The sequence below is a fragment of the Mus pahari genome, chromosome 7 (genome assembly GCF_900095145.1).
Source record: "Mus pahari chromosome 7, PAHARI_EIJ_v1.1, whole genome shotgun sequence".
In the NCBI taxonomy this organism is placed as follows: Eukaryota; Metazoa; Chordata; class Mammalia; order Rodentia; family Muridae; genus Mus; species Mus pahari.
In genome coordinates this window covers 59,160,268-59,172,070 of record NC_034596.1, presented here as the reverse complement: position 1 = coordinate 59,172,070, position 11,803 = coordinate 59,160,268, and positions in this window count along the sequence as shown.

Below are 11,803 nucleotides of genomic sequence, written 5' to 3'. Positions count from 1 at the left end.
AGAGTACAAACACTAAGTTGACTCTTTCATTTATATAGCTGTTTGTAGAACTTACAACCACTAGCATCAGCTGTCACATGAAGAAACAAACTTCATTTCAGTTTTGTTTTCTGTTTCTTTGTTTTCTTTTCCCTTCCATATTTCATTTCACATCATATATTTAAGCTGCTTAAAAAGCCTGCTTTGGGAATAAAAATAAGTAAATGAATAACTGCACAGCATAGGAAATTATTAACTGAGTGAAGATATAGCCTACAAATTGAAAAGTAAAATATTGTCAGAAGATTAATGTCTAAAATATATGTAATCTCAAAAATTAAATATCACAGAACAGACAACACAATCATTAACCAGAAACATATGATTTTTCATAGTATTTATTTTATTTTATTTTAATTATGTATTTATTCACTTCAAATCCCATTAGTAGCCTACCCTCTCTCCTTTCCTCCCAGTCCCACCCTCACAAATCAGTATACCCTCTCCTTCTCAGAGGAGAGGAAATCCCACCTAGGGCACCTATGTGCCCTGGGACCTCAAGTCAAATCACAGCAAGACTAAGTACATCCTCTCCCATTAAGGGCAGATGAGGCAGTCCTGCTAGGGAACACCAGACATCAGAAAGGCACTATCCTGGGTAAATAACCAAAAGATTCTACAGCAATATATCAAAGAGAAATTTAAACTTTCATATTTACATCTGCACTATTTCTTGTGAGTAAGTTATGGAATCGGTCCAAGTATCTATTAACAGATGAATAAATCAATAATTCATCTGCAAAAATAGTATATTAATATAGATGTAGTTGAAAGAATTTATGGATTTATAAAAATATAAAACAATAAATACTATATGAATCAGCTTTACTAATTTATAAGTAAGAATTAACTTATGCAATATATAGGAAATGGCTGCATTTAGAGATTATTATAATAGATGAAATAGGAAAACTCATGGAATGACAAATATAATTGTTTTTATCACTTGTAAATCCTGAATGCTAAGTACTTACAGATAGTAATATGAGGTTGTCTAGAGAAATCAATATATTAGTGGATGGAAAGAACTAGAAAATTGATTGTATAGAGATGAATATGACCAAAGTACATGGTATACTTACAGGGAAATATCTTTATGAAACATTGGCGGTAATGAGTCCATATCAATGATTTTTTTAAAGAAATATATAAATAATGTCATTAATTTGATACTCTGTCTTGTAATTAAGTGATAATTAAATGAGGTAAATAAATTAAATTATATGTAATTAAAATAAATAAATCTAATTAAATGATTGAATTATATGCTAGGAACAATAGAAGTCAGCTTGAACCAATACATTGAGGCCAACTAGAGTTAGATGGTAGCATGTATCAAAATTACCTGAAGTACTTTCATTCAACTCATTGAGAAGTAAATGGTGAATATTTTTTAAAAGTACATTTGAGTGAATATTTTAAAAGCACATGATACACCCCACAACTCAAAGAAGTTAAACAAGAAGGAAGGCCCAAGTGAAATTGCTTGAAAATCTCTCTTAGAAGGAGGAATAAAATAGTCATGGGAGGCAGAGTGATAGAGGAAACTGGATAGGAATGAGGAGGTGCAGGAATATGAGAGGGCAGGATCCAGTTGGGCAGAGACAAGAAAGAAGGCCAAAGGGCCAGGGAAATTAATAGGAATCTGGAGCTACCTGGTGTGGGAGGTGGAGAGAAGTCTAAGAAAGCCCTGACAGAAACCTGAAATGGGGGAGGCTCGCAGGCCACCTTACCCAAAATGTCTAACAGTGGGAACATGGAACCTGAGAAGACCACTCCTCTACCCTCAGTGGGAACATAAAGACACCAACCTTCCAACAAAAATTAAGACCCAAAATGTGTCCAGTCGAAAGGAAACATAGGGGCAAATATAGAACCGAGACTGAAGGAGTTCCCAACAAACAACTAGCCCAACTTGCGCCCTATCTCATGGGCAAGCACCAACCCCCAACACTGTTAATGCTACACTGCTCTGCTTCTAACCTAACTGCTCTCTGGCAGGCTCTGCATAGCAGCTGAATGAAACAGATGCAAATATCTACAGCAAACACTGAACAGAGGTTGGGGGCCCTTCTGGAAGACCTGGGGAAAAGCACTGAAGGCACTAGGGAACAGGAACTCCACAGGAAGACCAACTGAGTCAACTAACCTGAACACCTGGGAGCTTTCATAGACTGAGCCTCCAATCAAAGAACATACAGGAGGTGGACAAAGGACACCCAGCACATATTTAGCAGATATGTGTCTCAGTCTCTATGTGGGTCTTCCAACAACTTGACTCAAGGCTGGGGGTTATCCTTAAAGCTGTAGGCTGTGGAGCAGGGTGGGGGGAGGGTATAGGGGACTTTCAGGATAGCATTTGAAATGTAAATGAAGAAAATATCTAATAAAAGAAAAAGAAAAAAATGTAGGCTGACTGTAGAATCTGCTCCCCATTAGGGAAGCCTTGTCTGGCCTCAGTGGGAGAATATAAACCTAATCCTGCAGAGATTTTAGATACCAGGGTGGAGGAATACCCAGGGGGCCCCACCCTCTCAGAGGAGAAGGGGAGGGACTCTTTGAAGACGTGACAGGGAGGGAGATATAAACATATAGGAAAAAAAGGAAAAATATTAGATTAGATAGATATGATTTTCCTAAAATTAAGACAGGAAAGTATTGAGATTCTGTCCAAGTTGAGGAGGGTAGTAATAAAGTTAATATGAATATAATATTTACCAAATTTGTAACAGATTAGATACAGAAAATACTAAGCTAAATTGTTTGCTATTACGTAATAAATTCTAATAAAATTTATTTAAAAAGCAATACTGAAGTATAGAAGTTAAATAAATAGTAATTTCATTGATGGTTATTAGATACACAAATAAAAAAGAAATGTAAAGTTACATAGGGAAATGTCACTGAATAATTTGAAGGAATTACATCTGAGAGACAGCAAAAATAAGCAAAGGGACTGACATAATGGGCAATAGATGAGACCACTAGCTACAAAGGCCATGTAACCTGAGCTTAACTCAAAGAAACAATAACAGAGTAAAAAAGAAATTTTGGAGGATTTCTCTGAAACTTTCTTCCACACCCCTGTTGCAGTATATATGGGCACACACACATATACATGTGCAAGCACACATGGACACACAAACATATGTGTACATATGCACACACAGACATGAGCATATATGTCCACACATGCATATATACATGCACACACATGTGCACATGAAAAGGTACATGCTCAAATGAATATGAACACACATGTGAACACACAAACAAGTAAGGCAAATGAGGGTTTGAAACTCCCAGGAAAGAAAATATTTAAAAAGTTGCAAAATTTAAATAAAGGATAACAATAAAAAGCTGCAAATCAAGTCTCCTAAAGCTAATTATCTGTAAGACTGACAGGAATGTGCTATGTTTGATTGCAAATGATTTAAGGGGGGATAATCACAAGGAAAATAGTAAAGCAATTAATCTTTATCAACCCTTAGTTAGGCAGCTGGCTACAAATAGATAACTCAAATTGCAAACAATTTAAACAATTCCCAAAATATAATAGCAGAAAGATGAGTTTGTTTGAAACCAAAACTCAAACCAAACATGTATACAATCTATCAAAATTACCTATGGCACCATCATTTTTTATGTTGGCATATGCTGAAAACATGTTCCCTAAAGTAATCATTCTGACCAAACAACTTCAAGTCTGTTAAAACAAATAAAGAAAATCTTCACTGGAATGAACACAGCACATTCTTTTAAAAAGTCATCTGAAGGATGAGGTAGAGGAGAAGAAGATGATACAGCAGTTATGGCGCAGTGCGTCTAACAGATTTTCTTTTCTCATGTAATTTGTATGCTTGCCTTTTGACCTTGACTTGTGGTTTTTTGTTTTGTTTTGTTTTGTTTTGTTTTTTTGCAAAAGAAAATTAGTGGCTTGCCTTGGAAAGATGGTGAAAATTAAAGGTTATGTGTGTGTGTGTGTGTGTGTATGTGTGTGTGTGTGTGTGTGTATGTGCGTGTGTATGTATGTAGGTGTTCTCATATTAGCTTTAAAAACAGTCACTACTTAAAATGAAAAGGGTGGAGAAATATTTCAAGAAAACAGGACCAAGAAGCATGTACTTCTATAATACCATTCGACAAAAATAGACTTCTAACTACAATTAATCAGGGAATAGTTTTTTTGGAGGATACTTCATTCTAATTGAGGGAACGATGAAACAAAAAGACATTGCAATCATAAACATATAGATACCAACTCTGGTGTGCTCAATTTAATAAAAGTTGATATACAACTGGCTAAGAAATTTTTCAAAACTATGAACCATCTTTAGTCATGAGGGAAATGCAAATTAATATTTCTTTGAGATTTCATATTACATCAGGATTAAACATATCAGAAAACCAAATAATGATAAAAACTGCTGAGGATGTGGAAAAGGGGGAATGGATATTTGCCACTAGTGGAGTTCTGTATTTGTAGAGCCACTATGGAGATCAATGAGGAGTTTGTGCATAATACAAGAAGTTAATCTAACTATATGACCCAGCTGACTCACTCTTTGCAGTGTATCCAATGGACTCTAGATCCTGCCATTCGTACACATGTTTATGCATGTTCATTGATATTCTTCTTGCAATAGCCAGAAAAATGGAGAGAGGTTGATTAAAAAATATAACAAAGTTGCATAATTACACAGAGAAGTGCTTACTGACAGGAGCCTGACATAGCTGTCTCCTGAGAGGCTTGGCAGTGCCTGACAAATACAGAGACGGATGCTCTCAGCCAACCATTGGACTGAGCACAAGGTCTCCAATGGAAAAACTAGAGAAAGGACTGAAGGGGCTGAAGGAGTTTGGAGCCCCATAAGAGGAACATCAATGTGAACCAATCAGTACCCCTGGAGCTCCCGGGGACTAAACCTCCAACGAAAGAAAGAGTACACATGGAGGGACTCATGGTTCCAGCTGCATATGTAGCATAGGATGACCTTGTTGGCCATCAGTAGGAGGAGAGGCCCTTGATCCTAAGAAGGCTTGATGTCCCAGTGTAGGGGAATACCAGGACAGGGAAGCATGAGTGGGTGGGTTGATGAGCAGGGAGAGGGGGAATGGGATAGGTAGGCTTTGGATAGGAAGCCAGGAAAGGGGTTAACATTTGAAATGTAAATAAAGAAAATATCTAATAAAAAAAATCAAGGACAATGTATGTGACTGTTAACCTGTGTCTGTATGTTATATAAAAGTGAACGATACATGTGTATTTGTATATATGCATACATTAATATGTATATATACATGTATATAACAAAAAGATAGAGTGTTAATCTTACTGATATATGTATATTATTATATACAATTAGAAGTTATACATGTTTGGGAACTGTAAGAAAACATTTCAAAAAAAGAAAATCAAAATAATATAATTTTCAGGTAAGTGGATGAAAACCTTTATATCACATGTGAAGGAAAATAAAGCAAAAGCTTTTTACTTCCATGTTCTTTATGTAGGTGGCTGCCAAAAGCATAGCCTTGTTTTAGGGTGTGCCCTCCAAGCTCAAATGAACCAATAAAAATAATGGCTCAAGATGATAATCAAGGATAAACAGGTGTTGTGTGTGTGTGTGTGCAGCAATAGTATTTAATTTTTTAAAAAGTGAAGGTGAGAAGATAAGGACATAGTACAAGTTGTGTGGGTAGAAGTGGGTGGAATTGATGAAAATGCTGGAAATGCAGGAAATTTTCAACAGGCATTTTAATGACAATTTTTTAAATATGTGTAGGGAAAGTGGGAATGGGTAAAGAAACTGCTTAGAGCAAAGAAATGGAGGAGAGAAAAGCAATTAAGTTACCATCTCAAAAATAAACACAGAAATTCATGGTGATATATTAAAAAATACTTTGACACTTTAGTAATTTAATATTTGAAAACTGAACTTAATTGTGTTACTACTGAAATTTTGGAAAAACAGAAAGTTAGAAGTAATTTAAATTGTCCTCAAATTTGATAAGACTCAAGAAATAACACCAAATACAATTCTGGTAAACACACTTCTCATTTGTTTACATTTATATTTATTATATTTATCATTTTAGTCTCCAAATATGTTATCTACGTGTGGGTTAAATGTTATAATCAAAGTTGTCAACTTCACTTAGTGGTCCATAAATTAAAATTGACCTTCCCATTTATATCTTTTCAAATTAACATAGAAAAAACTAATAAGCAGAATCACTCCACTCAAATACATAACAAGAATCAAAATATTTACTTACAAAATTCAAATATATTCATGGCAGCAGAATGATAACTGAAATTAACCTTACTTGGAAAGTAATATACCTTTCTGAAAGTTTTATTTCCTATCATAAATCATCTTGTGCCACTGAAACTATATTAACTTTTATTTGTTTAAAAATATATACTCTTTGAGGGTTTTCTCCCATCTACCCACCCCTCAAAGAACAGGCAGGGGGGGGGAATGTAATAGGGAGTCTCTGGGGGGAAACTTGGAAACGGGATAACATTTGAAATGTAAATAAAGAAAATATCCAATAAAAGAAGTTGCACTTCCTTCCAGTGGTAACTGGAGCTGACTCTGCAACATTTCTCCATACCCAGGTCCAACCCAGAGTGAGCAGGTCTCCCAAGAGTGCTGACACACCTGAGAGCACAGGTGAGACCACCAACTCTGCTCAAATTCCTGGCCCAAAGGGACCCAACCAGAGCCATCAGGACATGGGAAACAAGGGACAGCCAGGGACAGGATCCTTCCAGCTTCCATCTGCACCCAAGAGCTGTCCCTGTGCCACAGCTCTCCATACCCAAATTCCTCCCAGAGAGAACTGGTCTTCTTGGAGTGCTGTTACACAGGCTTACATGAGGGATAAGCCACAGTCAGACACAACAAGACCAGGTTACCCTGGAGATAACAAAATGGTGAGAGACAAGGGTAATAACATAAGCAACAGAAACCAAGGCTTCTTGGCATCCTCAGAACCCAGTTCTCTCAACACAGCAAGGCCTGGATACCCCAAGACACCTGAAAAGCAAGACTCTGATTTAAAAATTACATCTCATGGTGATAATAGAGGACTTTAAGAAGTTCATAAATAATTCCCTTAAAGGCATAAAGGAGAACACAGAAAACAGGTAGAAGTCCTTAAAGGGGAAACACAAAAATCCCTTAAAGAATTACAGGAACAAGCTGTTAAGACCATATCCAGAGATTAAGCATCCCCCCACCTCCAGTTGAAGGATGGGACAACCCAGTAATCTAAATTTTAACCCACAATTGCTCCTAACTAAAGTAAATATAGGGACAATGAATAGAACAGAGACTAAAGGAAAGGTCATCCAGAGACTGCCCCACCTAGGGATCCATCCCACATGCAGACACAAAACCCAGACACTATTGTGGATGCCCAGAAGTGATTGCTGGCAGGAGCCTGATACAGTTGTCTCCTGAGAGGCTCTGCCATATCCTGACCCATACAGATGCGGAGGCACTTAGCGAACCATCAAAGGAGCAAAAAGATCCCAATGAAGGAGCTAAAGGGGCCTTGTCTGGCATCAATGGGAGGGGATGTGAAGGCTTGATGCCTCAGTGTAGAAGAATGTTAGGGCAGGGAGGCGGGAGGTTGGGGGTGGGGGACCACCCTCATAAAATCAGGGTAAGGGGGCACGGGATAGGGGATTTGCAGAGTGGAAACTGGAAAGGGGGATAACATTTGAAATGTAAATAAATAAAATATCAAATTAAAAAAATGAAAAAAATTGCAAAAAAAAAAGAAATGCCCATAAACAAAAGACTTAGTTATTACCAAGCACAAATATACATACTTTATGTTCTAGTTATTTTTAAATGTACATATATATATTGAATATATTTGTATATATGCATATACATATTGTTTAAACATGTATATGTTCAAAGTTACAAGTTTGAAAAAGATTCACTGAACAAAGAAAGCCAAACTGATAAAAAGATTTGCTGAATAGTTTTGCAAGTATATAATATTTTCATCTTAGGACAGATGATCTATAAATAAAATATACTTCTGTTTCTCTTTTATTAACATACATAAAAATAATTTAAAATTGGCAATGATCAGTTCATATAGATTATAATCACTTGATAGTATTAAGTTTTTAGGTATCTTATCCATGAAATTAAAACTTTTTCTCTTTGGTCTTTATCTATTCGTGTTTATGATTACTATTAACACTATCTGAAGAAGAATAAGATAATTTCAGCACCTATTAATTAAGCAAAAACAGCAAACCAACCTAAATAATACAAAAAATCCTGAATGTTTGTTATAATGAGGTTAATCTTTTGGAAATATTTTTATACTTCAGAGAGTTTGGTGACTACTTATACATACCTACAAAACCAATGAGTAAATCATAGGAGCCCACAAAGGGAACCAACAAACACAGAGCCTGCAGGGGTCTGACCTAGGCCCTTTTCATATATATTATGGTTATATAGATTGGTCTTCTTGTGGACTCTTAATAGTGGGAACTGGGGCTGATCTTAACTCTTTAGCCTGCTTTACCTTTTCTTCCTACTGGGTTGCCCCATCCAGGCTTGACATGAGGATTATTGTAACATGTTATGCTGTGTGGAGTTGATATCCCTGCTCTTTTCTGAAGGGAAACAGGAAGAATAGATCTGGAAAGGGGAGGTGGAGAAGGAACTTGGAGGAGTGTGAGGAGGGAAAATGTCTGTATGTAATGTATGAGAGTAGAATAAGAAAAATATTTGACATTTCCATCTTAGAATTTTTAATTATAAAATAAAATAATAGAAAGTTGGGCAAGTAAAAACATAAAAATAACCTATACAAATTTTTAGGAGAAAAGAAAGAAATGTGATCTAACTCTTCTTACAATGAGGGTTGGTTTTAAAACTGAAAACATGTATTTGATATAATTATGTTTCTTCATTTATATATTTTGCTTTCTCTACTATTGTACAGTATAAGAAATCATGCTAGTAAAATTTATTTTTGAAAACTAAATATGTGATATATATGTATATTTTTATGATATATTTTCAAAAGTAATATTTACTTTTGAAAACTAAATATGTGATATATATCATGGTTGGTTATGAAAAATTCTTTTACTATAGTTTGGCTGAATCTATTTGATGAAGAAAATTACACTAGTGTACCAATTTCTTTAGTGATTTCTTATGATAATAAAATAACTGAATGAAAAATTGCTTTACAATATTGGAAAACAAAATAAAAATTAATTTAAAAATATGTGTGCAGCTGTATTATTTCACAACCATATCAAAGAGAAGATTTTACCAGACAATATTTGGAAATAATAAAATTTTAAAATAAATTATAATACCTATACAATATAATATTTATATATTTATGTGTGTGTATGTGAATTTATGTATATATACTCTTGCTTTTATATTTAAATGTCTTATTTTATACAATGTCATATGAGAATATTCTGTTTTTGTGCTTTCAATTTTCACTAATTCTTTCCAATTCCTCATATGTCTCACACAATCTTTTTGAATTTATAAACTTTTAAATCATTGTTATATATATGATGTATATAGTCTTATATATGTCACACACATGGAGGAAGAGAGTGAGAGAAAGAGACAGAGAGATAATAACAGAGAGAAGAGAGAGAGAGAGAGAGAGAGAGAGAGAGAGAGAGAGAGAGAGAGAGAGAGAGAGAGAGAGAGAGAGAGAGAGAGAGAGGAAGCTGAGTCTATAAGTGTGAACTTAGGGCTTACTGCTTGGGACTGGACAAACTCTTAAGGCCTCATCCGTAGGAAAGACTTGTCCTGACTCCTTGGGAAATATTAATTGACTATGCCCCTTCACCTAGAACTTCTGGGCTGTCCCATCCACATTAGTATTTTAGATGACTGCTATTACGAAGGAATTGTTAAATGACTGTACCACTACTTTTTTATCTTTATAAGTTCAGCTTGTCAGTAACTTATAGAAGATACTACCTCAGTAGAAATGCCATCTTTCTGCCCTTACATCTTTCTGCCTCTTCTTCTACCATGCTCCTGAACCTTATATGTTAAGCAATGATATTTAGATTTACCAGTTAGTGTTGGCCATTCTTTGTATTTTACCAAATTATAAATTTCGGTAATACTTTCTTCATAAGAAGTTTCTTTGTTAAATGGGAAGAACTATGCTTATCTGCTGGTATAAGGATATATATTTACAATACACTCAAAGATTGCACTTGTTTTAGATATTGGCAGTAGTTGGTTCTCCTCTAAAGTTGATGATGTTACCAACCACAGGTGATTGACTCGGTTTGCAGTATCAGGCAGGGCTGCCCTATTATTGAGCAGGCCTAAAGTTCAATTGAGCCACAGGTAGTTAGCTCTAGTATATAATTATCACTGCTTGAGGTTATCTTTCTATGGTTATCATTGTTATTCTCTCTAGGCTTTCTGGTGGAACTGTCGATTGCAACTTGCATAACACATTTCAAAATTATGCAAGTTGGACAGGTAGGAGGTTTCCAGGTTAGTTATAGTTCAGTTCTTCCAAATTCTCTGACTGAAATGTTTGTTGTCTTCAGCACCAAGGTCTTACTTCCATATTCTGAGGAGCCAGTCAAGTGTAATGTAAAGTCTTCAGACTACTTTGAGGGTCTCTTTAATTTCCCAAACCAATAACTCTAAGTTATGCTTCCTTACTTGACAATACAGTGTTGTTTGGATAGTATAATCCTCCATTGTGGAGATTTATCACCCTAAATGGTGTACATTGTGGAGATTTATCACCCTAAATGGTGTACCTTCTTTCAAACTCTCTCACTCACAATATACTGTGCATGTAGTTAAAGTGAGCGGGTGTTTTCCTATGTTATTCTCAACTATCATTACTGTTATGACTCTCCCAACATCTCCCCCTGTATTGTCCTTCATTTCTCTTTTCATTTCCGACCTCTGTATTTTCTCATTTCTCAGTTTATAAACCCTATGTCCCATTAATTACTCTTCTTTAGCTGTATTCACTCTTTCCCCCTCTTTTAGTTCCTGCTTCTGTGATAACTCCAAATTAATATCTGAAGACTTAGTTTGGATCCATGTTCCTGAAATAAAAGAGAACACCTCTGTTTTTCATCTAAATAGAATTCGACTGTGTATGTATACCACATTTTCATTATCTATTGATCAGTTAAAGGACAATTGACTTCTTTCTACATTTTTAGCTATTGTGAATAGAATTGAAACAGACATAGCTGAGAAACGCTCTTTGGAGTATTATAACAAATCTATTAAAGAGTGATACACAAGTCATACAGTAGATCTTTTAACTTTTTTGAAGATTTCCTCACTGACAATCAACACAAGTTCATCTTTTACCCCATCCTTGACTGTTATTTGTTTTGTCTGATTTCAGCCTTTTTGAGTTGTGAAAGATGAAATGTCAATGTATATTTAAGTTATATTTATCTAATTACTAAAGATTTTAGATTCTTTTAAAGACATTCCATAACCAATTTTATTTCTTATTTTTGAAAGCACACTGTTCAGATACAAATTCCATTTTTCTAGATGAGTTATTTTTACTTTTAATCCTCTTTTTGTTATTTGTATATTGTGGATACTAATGTTCTATCAGGTATATATCTGGTCTGTTTTGATGGTTTGGATGAGAATAGTCTGTGTAGACTCATATGTGTGAATGCTTGCTCCCAAGCTAGTAAAACTGTTTGGAAAGGATTAAGAGCCGGGACTTGTTG